The 10,725-nt window shown below is 40.1% G+C and overlaps 1 protein-coding gene and 1 pseudogene across 8 annotated transcripts in view; both read right to left on the bottom strand.

The window, feature by feature from the left end:
* Positions 1-10,725, bottom strand: part of LOC112176375 (putative disease resistance protein RGA4) — a 63,547-nt gene that overhangs the window by 16,433 nt on the left and 36,389 nt on the right. The window lies entirely within an intron of this gene.
* Positions 1,456-4,362, bottom strand: LOC112178119 (annotated as a pseudogene).

Consider the following 10,725-nt stretch of genomic DNA (forward strand, 5'->3'; position numbering starts at 1 on the left):
AATTAGCTAACATATATGAAATATTAGGTGGAATGAGTTTGAGATGGATTTGAAATACCTATATGCAAGGAATCATGTTCATTGTTAAGCAAAATAAATCTGGCAGTGTGCACACAAAGGATTGCCAATTTTGTAGACCAGTCACCAGAGGACGTAAATTAATTGTGTTATTTGTTCAAAGTTCAAAACATAGTTCTTTAATCATCTCCGATCCCACACAAAAATCAGGTCCTCAGGCAACCGTTATCCATAAAAACGGCAAGCTCCGGTTTCGGGGACTTGACGCTGATTGATGGAAGGATGTTGAGATTAACATGCAGCCACTCAAAGAAAGAGAACCGGTCTTTGGAGTAACATTTGTTCCATCATCAGCATAGTTCAGAACTTTACACACTAGGTGCTCATTCTCTATGAAACCTTGAGGTTATTTCATATAAATTTCCTCATCTAAATCTCCATCGAGGAAAGCAGTGGTATCCGGCCATGAACATGGATGAAGTATTCTACATCAATTAAGACAACAAAAGTTTATTCTAAAAGAGCAGATTTGGCATCAGCCAAACAGGGTGATTTTTGAAAACATTGCTTAACTAGTTCGGCACAAGTTATCTATGCTGGGACAAATACTTCTCCATGTTATGAAGCAAATCCTCCCAAGGATAAGCATTTAAAGGACAAGCATTTTCACATTAAATGGATAGCCTCAGACCCTTCACTAATCAAGTTAACTTTGATAGGTATGCTACCTCTAATTTTATAGTCAGAGACAATCTACGTAACCCCCCATCATTGCAGCTGCTAAAAACTTGGTGTTGCGATTCTCGTCACTAGAGTTATTGCTTTCAGAGACGGCTTACTTAATTGGTAGCATCAATAGCGTTCTGTTCCCTATAAAAAAATAAAAAATAATAAAAATAAAAATAAAAAACCTCCTGTTCAAAGACACCCTTCCGCTGCCAGTTTCACTTCCCTCACCTTCTCCCACATTCTTGTGAGGAAAACTTTGTGGTTGATTCTCTTTAAACTTTAGATCATGACACAACGACCTGAACAACTTGGAATAGATTTCTACCTTCATCCTCAAGCTCTATTTTCCATTTTGAACAGGTTGGCTCTGATTAGGGGTTTTGCTCTGATTGAGTTAGGGGTTTTCTTTTAAGTTCCTTTTTTTTTTAATAAATAAAGAAAAAATAAGAGCAGGGTAATGAACTATATATAGTCACAGTCTGTAGAGCTAATCTTGTGGTTTCCACTGCTAAATCTTTGTTAATGATCTTCAGAGTGCCGCTGTAACTTTACCAAACCTCAACAGTGTATGCAGAAAGAAAAATTGCTTGGTTTTTAATTTAGGGAGGGTTTTAATCTCTCCTATTTCGCCCTAACCGACTTTCTATGTATTTGAAAACTTTGCAATTACTAGAGTATATGAGATGCAGTATAATGTCAAAATTATTATCAGAACAAAAGGAAATAGAAATATGTTGAAAATAAAACAGGAACTAGAGCAAATTCTTTGCCGAGACATTCTTTAAACATATAAAGATAAGGCTTATCAAAATTGGAAAACTATCCTGTCTGCTCTAGCTATGCACTCCATTATTCCAGGCTCTCTCTGCACCAACTCCACGTATATTGTGACTGGATAATAAGACAACCAAGAGAACAAATTAACATTAGGAATTGATTGTTAGTATTACATTTTGTTTTGATAATATTAGAGAGATCAATGCATATGGAAACTGTAATTCTTTATAGGCTCAAGTGAGGCCATGCCATGTTTGCATCCATAAGTAGTTCAAACAGCATTCAGTGGCTGCTGATATCAAAGTGCAGATTTATTACTTAGTTATAGTAATATAAAGTTATAAACCTCATTAACCTATGTATGACTTAATGAGACTAATCCAAAAGAAATAGAGTTAGCATGTGACAATTAATAAATCAGCTGTGTCCAAACCTGCACACTTCAAATTTTCACATCAGTGATATACTTCATAACCATGCCAACAATATCTGATTGGACTTTGGAGGCCGATTCCTTCAAGCTCTTAATCTTCGTTTCTGTTTCTTCCTCGAGCCTTTTTACATTGGATCCAGAACTCCCACTTGTCTACAGAAATTTAATAAAAGGCTAATCAGTTCATTTTATTGTGGTAATGTACTACTGATGCTGCTAAATATTTCATTTCAAGAAAGAACATGACTTCTTATTTATTTATATATCTTTTGTGATAAGAATGAGGTTCTTTTGATATTGATTGTTGGTACCTCCGAAAGTTTGTTTTGGTACTCAGCCTCCATATTGGTGCGCTACTGTTGCACTTCCCTCTCAGCTTCTTCTTTAGCTTGTCTCAAGCGAGCCATCTTCTCTAAAGAATGAAAGATTATTGTGCAAGACACATACAAATGGTTAAAACGAAAAGGAGCAGATAACATGAAAAACACAGAATCAGAAAACAATGGAAGTCGAATAAATGAAGTGATGAAACTTGTTCAACCTATAATCAGCTGTAGTCGAATATGAGATCATGCATGTAGAATGACAATTGTGGAAATGAGTTTACGCATTTACAGTTTCTAGCGCTGTTAACAATGTGTTGAGCTTCCTCTTCTGCTGTTAGCAGCATCTGGATGCCTCCTTGTCCTCTAACGGAGTCCATCTCTGGGCAACCTAAAAAGGACAAGACAGCTTAAGAGCTTCGATCAGAAAATATCTCACACCTTCTCTACTTAAAGGTAAATGATCAAAAACTTATTGGAGAAATAAGACAGCTTGAGTTCTCTCAATCAAAATAGATCAGCACTACTTGGATATACCGGTATTAGTTTGCAGTAGATCCTTAAATTTTCATAACCACTAATGATTACAACAAGAATAACTACCTATTGCTAACCTTAGGTACTTTATAAATGGATCACTTAATCTATTCTGACCAGACTTATAAGCTTTAGGGAATATTCTGAGTGCTATATAATACGATACAGTAGCTGCAGCATCTTGTTCTGCAGATGAACTGATCTTCTGGTTAGCATCATCAAATGAAATTGTCAGGAAATCAGCCATAGCTAGGAGTATATCTGTGAGCTAATCAGTAGTGATTCAGTACTAAACAATATTGACCAATATCCTATAGTTAATCTCTCTATCTCTCAGGCAAAGTGAATCAATTCCAATGACTTCTCTGAAGAGCCTCAATTAAGGATAAGACATCTTTAAACCAATTTTGATGGATATTGGAATGACTAGAAGAATATATAAGATACATAGTTGCAGAATCCAAGCCAGTTATGTAGAGTGATTCAAGGAACTCTGTGTTAAACCTTAGTGCAATCCAAGTTAACTCTGTCAAATATCTGCCTTATATAGCAAAGGGGAGTTGGTGCAGCATCTCCCATACCATTTAAGTGCTCAAAAGAGAAAAAGAAAAAAACATATAGATCAATGGAGAGTGTTGAAGAATGTATGCTACTAAAAAGAATGAATGAAATTCTCATTGTGTCAATCATTTATATCACTAAGACTCCTTAAAATGCACCAGTAGATAGCAGCTTTTGCTTACTACTAATATTATTGATAGGGATGACTCCTTGAAAGTGTGAACAGCTATCTCAAGGCTGACCAAACATTGATGCTATAGACAACTAATCCGAAAGGATCCATTTGTTGTATAAGCATGCGAAGTTGAAAGGACATATGCAACCGGTACTAATTGTTAGATCTCCATTGCATGTTCTCATAGACTGGTAATTCAATCTCTTTGAGCATTGAACTTTTCCAAATTTAAGTCCTTCTATTCCACATACGATTGTTTCAACTAATTGGTAATTTGATCGTATTGACCCACTTGATGATATGATAAAGGAAACACATATAATTTGTAAGTAATCAAATACCAAGATCAATCAATATCATTTCAATTCTCTTTTTACAGATGTACCTATGAGCAGTGTAAACTAATCAACACTTCTCTGCAGATTTAGTTAGATTTCTGAAGATAAACCTAGAAACTCTTATACAATGACTGTGCACATTCATGTGAGTTTCATTATCTAACACTTGATTAATCTCTCCCAAATTTGAATTCAAAATTTTAAATTAGTTATCGGGCCTCAAATGTACAGACACAATATTGAAACTCAAACAGATATACAAAAGGAAAACAAAACGTGACACATAAATGACAAGTATTATCTAGTGTCTTTGTATCTTATCAAAATTAAAACAAAATTTGAAGATATACCTGAAGGAGAAGGTACGTACTACAGAAGAGTTAATTCTGAATCTCTACCCAAGGGAACGATGGCAGATGAAGTTTTTTGATAATAAACGTTGGAGAGAGAAGGAGAGAGATTAGGCTTCAGTCTAGGTCAAAACTGTTTGCATTTACAAGTGTAAATATATTTATACATGACCACCAGGGAGTTCTGTTGAGAAATTATAGGGTGCTGATGTACCAAAATTTTTTTTTTTTTTGGGTTACGATGTACCAAAAGATTTTCAACGAGATTGGACCATGCATTTATTAGGTAGATAATTGTAATTTGAGTATTTCCTTTAATAATGAGAAGATCCGAAGAAATTGAAAACATGTCATGGACATATGGGCCATATGGTCCTATCCATCATACTTGGAACTGGGCCTGCGACTTGAGTTGAAAGTTACCGATTTTTGTCTGATCTGATTATGATGCAAATCCAAAATTCAAAAATTTCGACTGGAATTAGAATAATATATATATTGAAATTCTGATTCAAAGTTTTTAAACATTGTGGCATTCATTCCGATCTAAATATTTTAAATTTGTTGATACATAATATTACGATTAACCGCATAAGGATCATCATAAAGATATTCATATTATTTACGTGTTGTGATTGCGATGAATGAAGTTATTTCCAATAAAAAAAAAAAAATATTCATATTATTTCTTATAGGATGCTTCTATTCATAGTTTCATACCTCTAAATTTGATATTTAGACCTCCTATACTTAGTAGACCCCCAATTTACTAACTAAGACCTCCTTAACATCCCCAAAATATCCTTACCTAAAAAACTTAACCAGACTGAAGGTTTCAAAAAAGAACTCAAGAGGAGCAGTGACTGCAAAGAGGTTGCTGCAATCATGTTGCGTATCACCCACAGCATTCCCTCCCCTCTGGTTGTCAAATCTTATTAAATCATCATTTTATAACATGCTAGCTGTATCTGCAGGTGTTTAACTTCTATGATTAATTTTCAAAGGTGCAGAACTTTGCAGTCTTTGAAGAAGAACCAAACAGGAATCAGAAAATATACAATAGCTATAATGAAGAAAAACAAAGGCAAAATAACGAAGACCACAAGACAACTATCAAGCCCCACCTTCCCTACAATTCCAACAGTTCAACAAATAGTTTCTAATACACTGGAAATGGGGACTAGGAAGGTAATCAGAAGTGCCAAAGTTCTAAAATAACATACCACAACAAAGCTTCTGCCTTGTACCATAGTTAATCTTCCTGTTTATTAACATACCTATCTCTTGTTCCAATTTCTTCAACAACCAAAATCCTCATGCTAATTCTACTAAAAGAATTCCTCTTCTTTGTACCAAAAAGTGAAATTACACTTTCTCAATCTCTTTGATCAAGATATAACTTTTACTACATTAATGTACAATAACAAGCGCTACAGTGCTTGGCTAGCTTCTGGCTTCTAAAAGCATGGGGGAGCCAACTTCTCCATTTCGATAGAAGCCACAGCAGCTTTTGAAAAAAGCTGAGGATAAGCTGAGTTACCAAACGTTTATAGCTCTTGTGCTTATAAGCGGGGGAGCAAAAAAGCTCCCTCAAACACAGCCTAGGATTGAATGGACAAATGGAGAAAAGAGTAGTATGTGATAGGCTGCTAGCTTAATTAAGAAAATAGCTGCCATGTGTCAAGGCTGGATTGGGCACCAAACAATAAAACAACAATCAAGGATTGCTGCACCTACACGTCATGGCTGGGGTTAATTAATCAAACCATTGGTTAATTAATCAAAACCATTGGTTAATTAAATAAATCGTCCAATGATTAATTAATTAAGCCAATGATTAGTCAATTAATTGTTTCTTTTCTTCATCCCCTTCTTTCCTTCTTCGATCATAAAGCACATTAGAAGACATCATCTTGAAATACTCGGATTCAGCTTCCTCACTCATATTGACTATGGTTGACCGGCATCGACTATTTCGTCATTTTGTCGGAATACTCCAATTTACACAATTTCACACCATTTCCACTTGATTTCCGCAATTCCACGTATTTCCTATAAAATAAATAAAAATGCATTAACTATATATTAATTAACTTGAGGATTAGCTTAATTCTAGTATTTTAGACATAATTACACGTATAAAAATACGTGTAATCAAAAACCAAAATCAAATCACTACTCCATTACGAGCCTAGATTTCCTTGTGAATTTAGGTTTGTGATTGTACATCTGCATATTCTAGCTCTCCTTAGGTTCACACCCTAGCTAGTGAAAGGAATCAAATCCTCGTCGGTTCAACAACCTTTCTTAAATCCCTATACTATTACTTGTACCCCTTATACTTGAAGGTGGCTATTTGGCTAACATGCCATAGAAAAAGGATACCTAAATATGAAGTTGTAAAGTTATAGGTTGCATGGTTATGTATGCCTGTGATGCATCTGTTATGCATATATGTGTTCTTGTTTGTTATAAAGACAAGTGTGTATCTTCCACTAGCTTATTGTATATTCAAAACCTTTATTTCCTTAGGTTGAAATAGTATGTTATGTATTTATCAATAGACTTACTAGTTTTTATTTTAGGAAGAGCTGGCAGGTATGAATCAAGGTTTCCTGTTGGTGAAGTGACTTGTTTAGATGTAGCTGATCTGCCTCTTCTTCATTCATCACTGATGTTGGTATACACATACCTCCTAGGCACAAGTATCAGAAGTACAAGACTCGTATCGCCAATACACAAGCAAGGAAAGCTCCCAACCTAGGGTCCCAATACCCCTCGGGGCGATATCGGGAACCCTGAGAGTCCCACACTGAAAGAAACGGAACCAAGCTCCTACAAATATGCTATATTAAGATCATCTCCAACAATCCAAAGAGGTAACTGTTTACTATCGCTTTCCATTATCATTATCTTATAACGATACTGACTTAGGTATCGGAGCGTTGAAGGCCGGCACACCCAGTCTTCCCTCTAACCTTCGTCTGTTTTGCAGATAAGTGAGACCGATAGCGATAGTAGCAGACCGATACACCCCGTGTTTAGCTGGATCAAACCCCTCTTGAGACAGCTGAAACATTTGGCGCTAGAAGGACTCCCCTCGCTCCTTGCTGATAGAACAACACATCACCAATGGCTACCAGCATTCCAGATACCAACAATGACAATCCGCCCCATGAGGCAGTGCCCGCGAGGTCCAACGCACTCTCGAGTTCCAAAGCTCGAACACCAAGACTCGCTCAGTCATGACCATTGTTCCAGCCGCATCACTGGAAATAGCAATGCCCGACCTAATGAAGACACGCGCATAAGCCGAGGCCGAGCGTGCAGCAGCCGCAGCAACTCATCGAGAGGTCAAAAACATGGTAAACCAGAATCACATCTTGAGAGAAGCACTCCATTGGCGAGTCGCAAGCAACGAAGCACTAGATAGGTCCCATCAGCAGGAGACCCCAGTACCAACTATTGGTGGTGCCCGACAACCGGAGCAGTCCTCACTACAGCACTGGTCTCGCTGGCACTTTTGTGCCCCCAAGCGCAACCTCGGGAAGCCCTATGGGCCCCACGCCTAACAGTACCAGTATAGGACCTCAGGTGATCTACCTGAACTCCCCCTCTTCTTGGGCCAACTCAACATAGCACCGGCACCCCAGCCGGCACAGGAAATGGCGGGAACATCAGGCATAAACATGACTGCTACCACCAATATACCTCCTCCCGACCTCAACACCTGGTTGTTATTACAGATAAAAGAGACCAACGCCTCCTTAGAGGCATATATTGAAAGTACCGACAGCAGGACAGGCTGGCAACCGATCACAGCTGGCTTCTAGGGCAAAATGGGCCCATTCACTCCCGGAATACAAGCCGAGAAGCCCCCACAATAGGCCAAACCCTTCAAAATTGAGAAATATAATGGCACCAGAGATCCATACCACCATTTAGAAGTCTTCCAGTCCCTACTACATGGAACCTGATACACAGATTCAATGGCTTGCCACACGTTTGAGGAAACCTTAACTGACGAAGCCATGCACTGGTTTCCTAACCTCCCTGCTAATTCCATCGATAGCTTCAGGAGCTCGGGGAAAAGTTCCTACGCCGATTCATCCTGTGCGGCAGTGGATATCGCACGACACTTGACCTATTTAGGCTTAAGCAACAGCCAAACAAGCGATTGTGAGACCTTGTCCGTCGATGGCAAAAGCAGGCCACGCAATGCTGCTCCCTCAACCTGCCCCTAGCAGCATCGGCATTCAAGCAGGCACTCCAGGCAGGATACTTCCTATTGCAAATTAACACTAATCCCCCTGCGATATATGACGACCTCCTCAACGCAGCTACTGCTTTCGCACAGGCCGAATACGACAACTTTGGCCTTGATACCAAAGCCAATGCTCATCCAATCACTGTACCCCAAGTGCACAACCCCGCTAGGACCTCCAATAATAGGAACAAAGACACCAATAGGAACAAGCCTGCCCAGTAGAAAGACAGAACCCTACGAGAGCGACAAGGCTACAGCGACAGGAGGGACTAGCAGTATGGAAAGAGCCTTGAGAAACAAAAGCACAATTCATTACGTAGTCGGTATTGCGATGCGCCATATAGCAGTACCCGACACAAGGACAACCAAAGATTTGAGGCACCCTGATACGAGATCTACACCACACTCACCGCTTCTTATGAAGAAATCTGGAACAACCACAAGGATATCATCTCGCGCTCACTGAGACGCAAGCCTGGTCAAGCCAAACCACGAGACAACGGAAAATATTGTACATACTATGAAGAATCGGGCCACCCCACCAATATCTGCTGGTCACTAAAGAACGCTATCGGGCACCTCATTCAAAGCGGCCAACTCTCACAATATCGCACTCCCGCAACAGGAGCCAATGCCATCAAAGCTATGGACAGATCCTAACGATACATGGAGGTTCCCCATGCGCACTCGAGAGTCACCATGCACAGAAGCGCCAATGCCCTTGGGGCTAGGAAATTTTAAGACTTAGCCACGGCTGCCACACCCCACAAGTGGGGTGGGACTAGATTGCTTTTAGCCACAACGAGGACACCATAAAGAAGTATCATAACGACCCATTTCTAATCACCATGGTCATCGACCACTATCGTTGCCACCGGGTTCTGGTCAACAGTGGCACGGCGGTTAGTGTCATGTTTGGTAGTTGTTACGAAGGCCTGAACCGAGATAAGAAGAAACTCTCCCAGGATCACTAGCCCTTGACCAGCTTTGCAGGAGAAATCACCCAGCCTTTAGGATTCGATAATCTGAGGATCACACTTGGTGGCGGCAGCACTATCGCCACCATGACAACACATTTTATCATTGTCGATTGTCCTTCCTCCTACAACGTCATCTTAGGCGAGACGCCATCTAGGGACTCCAATGCTTCGTCGCGGGGCACATGTTGATGATGAAAATACCCACTCCGGGAGGCACCCTCACCATTCGAGGTGATCAAGAGCTCGCAAGACAATGCAACTCCTTGGCTGTCGCGAGGGGACATGGCAGGCGAGAGGTACTCCTAACTTCTGACTTGCCCTCCCCATCCGACAAACCCGAAGACCTGAGGGAGGATCCTGAGACCCCAGACACCTGCGATACTCGAAGCAAAAGAAAGGAAGCTAAGTGAAAACTCAAGCACTCAAGACCAGATGCTCTGGAGGAAATAATATCGGTCTCCATATCCGATACCCACCCAGAACGAAAGGTCAAGATCAGTTCCAAGACAGACCCATAATTCCAAGCAGAATTAATTGCCTTCCTCAAAACCAGACAGAAAGTGTTTGCATGGTCATACGCCGATATGCCAGGAATATCGCTAGAACTACTGACCCACAAGCTCACCATCTATCCAAACGTTCCCCTGATCAGACAAAAAAGACGTGCCTTCACAGAAGAAAATTACAAAGCCATCCAGGCTAAAGTCAAGAAACTCCAGGATAACGGATTAGTCTGGGAAGTATCCTACCTGACATGGCTGTCCAACGTTGTGATTGTCAAGAAGCCCAATGGCAAATGGCGCATGTCTGTCGACTACACCAACTTGAACAAGGCTTGCCCAAAACACAGTTTTCCCCTACCCAGAATAGATCAGCTAGTCGACTCAACCGCTGACCACAAGCTCCTTAACTTCATGGATGCCTTCTCGGGTTACAACTAGATGGCCATGGAACCTTCCGATCAAGAGCACACATCTTTCACTACGGACATGAGTTTATATTGCTACAAGGTAATGCCATTTGGCCTCAAGAACGCCGGGGCCACATACCAGAGACTAGTCAACACCATGTTTGCAGAACATATCGGAAAGATAATGAAGGTATATGTGGATGACATGCTCGTTAAGAGCATAACCATTGAGGACCACATCAAGAACCTGGGCATCATCTTCTGCATCTTACTCCAATACGGTATGCGACTCAACCCAGACAAGTGCGTGTTTGGCGTACTTGGGGG

This window comes from Rosa chinensis, chromosome 7 (genome assembly GCF_002994745.2).
Source record: "Rosa chinensis cultivar Old Blush chromosome 7, RchiOBHm-V2, whole genome shotgun sequence".
NCBI classification, from domain to species: domain Eukaryota; kingdom Viridiplantae; phylum Streptophyta; class Magnoliopsida; order Rosales; family Rosaceae; genus Rosa; species Rosa chinensis.